This window comes from Haemaphysalis longicornis, unplaced genomic scaffold (assembly GCF_048455015.1).
Source record: "Haemaphysalis longicornis isolate Haplotype H1 unplaced genomic scaffold, Haemaphysalis longicornis Haplotype H1 scaffold_7, whole genome shotgun sequence".
Classification (NCBI taxonomy): Eukaryota; Metazoa; Arthropoda; class Arachnida; order Ixodida; family Ixodidae; genus Haemaphysalis; species Haemaphysalis longicornis.
Window position 1 is genome coordinate 36,227,923 of NW_027526422.1, and position 4,318 is coordinate 36,232,240.

Consider the following 4,318-nt stretch of genomic DNA (forward strand, 5'->3'; position numbering starts at 1 on the left):
TTATATTGTTTAACCTCTCGGTAAATGAAGCATCATTTACTGCCAGACAAGTGTTGGGGGCACTATCAAACACAAAATGTTTTGAATAAAACAAACTTGTATTTTGTCTTCATGGCCACTCTAACTTCTCTGCATAGCACACATCTCAATGTCTGCTTTTTGCGCAACACACTAGCTGTAGCAAAAGGCAGGCACTCAATGGGTGTTTCAGGAAACTTTTAACTGCAAGAACAAATCGTTTGAAAATACAATGTACGTCAGCATAAAAGGCAGACACTGAATAGGTTTACAAGCGGCTTTAGCATCTGTGCAAATTGCTTTACATTATGACACCGATGTAGTTCATTGTGAGGTCCCCCATCACTTCTGCAGGTCTACGTGGGGTCCGTGCCACACCCATTGTTGAGAAGCATTGTTCAAGATATTTTTTCTCCTAGCAACCCTGCTTACTCCTCTATAAGCCAGCTCTATCGAAACCAATTGCACGACTGGCAATGAACTAAGGCGGGTTGGCATTCAAGCCGGGAAGGACAGAACAGCACTTGTGGCCGCAACATCCAGGCTGGGGCTGTGGTGATTGTCTGCACTGTCCCCTTTCCTTGCAGGTGTAAATGTTTTGCCTGGCGCATTGCCTTGACATGCCTCGTGTCTTACTGGCCCCAGTGAAAGCATAGTGGAATGCAAGGAAGCTGGCTCACAAAATTATTTATCTGATATTGATGTCAAGGTACGGGGCAAAGCTTGAGCCACGAATGCTTCTCGGCAGTCAGGCCTTTGGTGCGGTTTAATTCTACGACTCCAGCCACAACTGTTATCGCCCACCTGAGTGCAGTTGGGCAGCACTCTAGACACTGTGATTTATCATACGTAAGCATAGCACATAGAGCGAATAATTCGGAATCCTTTTAAATGCAGATCACTCTAATGAAGCTATCGTTTCCCACCAAACAAAATTGAAGTGAGGCATGAGCTGCCCGGTCCTTCAAATAAAGCAAAGTTAAATGCTGTTTTCATGGTCCCTTTAAGCTTGGAAACAGTTCAGTGTGCTAGCATAACAAATGAATGGACGTAAATTTTAAGCTGTAAGCAAGTCTCGTTTATGGACAAGCTTTCCTTATCCATATCGTTCGGAAATGTTTGAAACTGCCAGCGAAACTAAATAATCAAATGGTTGCAAAGGAAAAGCTACAATCAAGTGGTGTTTACAGAGCTTTTACAGAGTGAACAACCGGCAAGACAAAGTATAGAATGAGGAGGTGGGGCTGCTCATTTGGATACCACACCACTAGAAGCTGTGTCGCACGCACAGCAGCCACTCTGCCTTGTTGTTGTCCAGCATAGGGGCTCAACGTTGTGGCCTTGAGGTCGTGGAAAGATTAGCACAAGAGTTTTGCAAAATGAGGGCTCGGGGGTGGGGGGGGGGCCGTTCGGACAAGTGGTGTATCCACCGATAGCATGTACAGCCGTGGGCCAATGAAATGCGAACACAAAAATATGAACCAAAACACGCAAGATTGATAAAACACTGTTCGTTGGTGTCCAGTCATGGCACAGTATTCCTTTATTTGGAAATCCAGATTTCCCAACTTTGTTTTTTTAACTAAGCCACGCATCACTTTGGCTTGCACGGAAAGACATCGCGCTATTTGTGTGCTCTTTCATATTTTCGTGTTGGCCTTTCATTTGTCTACGACTGTACAGTGGCTAACTTGGGGCCGTAAGGATAACATAAAGCTTTCATTTACCCAAAGCTTTTGGAGTTTAGCACTTGCCCGGTACCCTTTGTTCTCCCACTGCATTGCATGCTCCGCAATGTCAGCAATGTATCGGACATACCTACCTAAAGCTCAAGAGTCCAAGCAGCAACAAAATGCTGCCATGCGACCAGAACCGAGCTGTCCTCGACGCAGCAGGCCATGCCAAAACACGCTTGGTTCCCATCGGCCTTCCCAGATGGCACAGCAATGCCACTCGGCAACCGCTGCAGCTGTTTACCTCTGATCGGGCAAGTACAACACAGTTCATGGCAATCCTGTCATGAAACATTGGGTGCGACGTTCACAGGGGAATAACTGGCTTACCCCACCATTCTTAATGCTACAAAAGAAAAATGCAAGTAATTTAAAGCATATGTAGCTTGTTTTGCAAGCTTCTAATCTGTTTAATATACATTTGATTTTATCACCTTCAGCGAGACACACAAGTGAGCCAGTAATTTGTCAGAAAATGGCCCTAAACAGATACGAATGCCACTTGGAACAACAAGCCCATCTGCCATTGACGCTTTCAGGATTTCGCCGCCACGTATCGACCCAAGACGCAGCACTGTTGATCAAGCTGGATGTCTTCTTGCGGGGAAGCAAAACCTGAACCCGCACCATAGTGGGACTGGACGTCCATAAGGCGTTTGACAACATCAAATACCCAGAACTTCTGGAGAAATTATACAGCACCCAACCAGGCCAACGCTTCTCACACTACATACGCAGCTCTCTTACCGATCGTCAAATACAGATTCGTCTAGGTGCTCCCACAACTACCCCGTCAACTCACCCGCTCACGCGAGGCACATCACACATCACGCGAGGCACAACACGCATCACACTCGGAGTCCCCAGCTATGCTGCAAGTACTTTTGTCGAAGGCACCGCCATATTCAACACATTAACTGACCGACTCATCATGCACCAAGAAGCACAGTCTCATCGTCTTACAACATCCAAGCAAGGTCGTGCCTTGCTGGAGCTTATGGGATACAACACTGCCAACCTACCCGTCATACCACTCGCCGCACCACCATGGGACGCCGTCCCATTTATCAAGGTAAAACCCATACCTAAGCATATGAACCCTGAAGAGGACGCCACACGTCGAGCAGAACACACCCGCATATAGCAACCCACCGATTCACTTTCTTACCATGCCGATGCCAGCTTTACCGCTGGCAAAGTAGTCACTGCAAGCATAGATTCTTCTGGCAGCGCAGTCATTAATCATCACCACGACGTCCCTTCTGCGGCGACAGCGGAAATGATGGCCACCAAACAGAGAGCATTGTCATTCGCTCCGACTCCCAAGCAGCCCTGCGGGCTTTCCTTCGCAAACTGCCTCCAAACATACGAGCTGCGCTAGCCGAGTATGGACAGCGCCATCCTCATATCTCAATCACGTTAGAATGGACCCCAGGACATTCTTCTTCCTTAGGCAATGCTCGCGTCCACGATAAAGCCTCAAGGGCCTGGTGTTCCGAAACTTTCCAGGATTGGCCCGAGACGTACTTCCCGGCAGAGGACAGGTAAGAGCGCTATCAGGAACGAAGAGCGTATGTATATGAAAACACTCCGAATAGACCGCAGAGAACTCCCCAGACCACCTGATTCTCTTCCGAGGAAGTACACGACACTCCCAAGGCAAGCACAAACACACTCCCTACCAAACGACTACACTCTGCATCAAATACAGAACAATCCAAGCAGACCACATTGCCAAGGGTGCAGCTCCATACCCACACTCACACACACTTACTGGACCTGTCCCAGAGCCCACACACCACAACGTCGCTCACTACCTCATCACATTTCCTCCTGGGTTGCCCACCTCGGCAAGACGACCTCTTCGTGGACAACCTTCCTTCAGCACCTGCTCACCATCAGGGGGGAGGTCGTTTGATCTCAACCTCCTTGAGCGCGGACCCGGACATGGGTCGTATTAATAAACGTTTACTCTCTCTCTCTAGTGGAGGAAAGTAGCCAGTGAATAGCATGCCTATTTCTTGTCCTTATTATGTAGCTTTGGTAAAGTTTGCTCTAACCAGCATCAGTGGTATTGTATTCTTTCATTCTTCTGAGACAATACAAGCAATGAACCAAACTTGCATTTAGTTTAAATAACTTCTTTAACGTAGATCGTGGAGGTTTAGCAGTGCTGAATGCCTTCCACTATTGATTTGTAAATTCTCAATGGGCGTGGATGTGTGGCTGCAGTGCAAACTTGGGATCTGCATGAACCTAAACCATCCTCAAAGACTGCTGTTTGCTGCTCCATTCAACGCAAGGGTTTACGTTACACTATTTATCACACAATACATGCCGGATTCCAGCGAAATTTGTCCGTGTTTGTGCACAGACGTTTGTCCACGTGTAAACTTTTCTTCACACTATACAGTGCTTTGCTGCAAGTTACACTGCAGCAAAAGTTTCTTACAAATCCCACAGATGCCTGGTGTGAATGTCATGCAGGTTGCGAGAGATGTGTAGTTGGGCCAACTGAGAGCCCAACTAAATGACCCTATGGCAGGGACAGAAATGAGAAGGCCCCA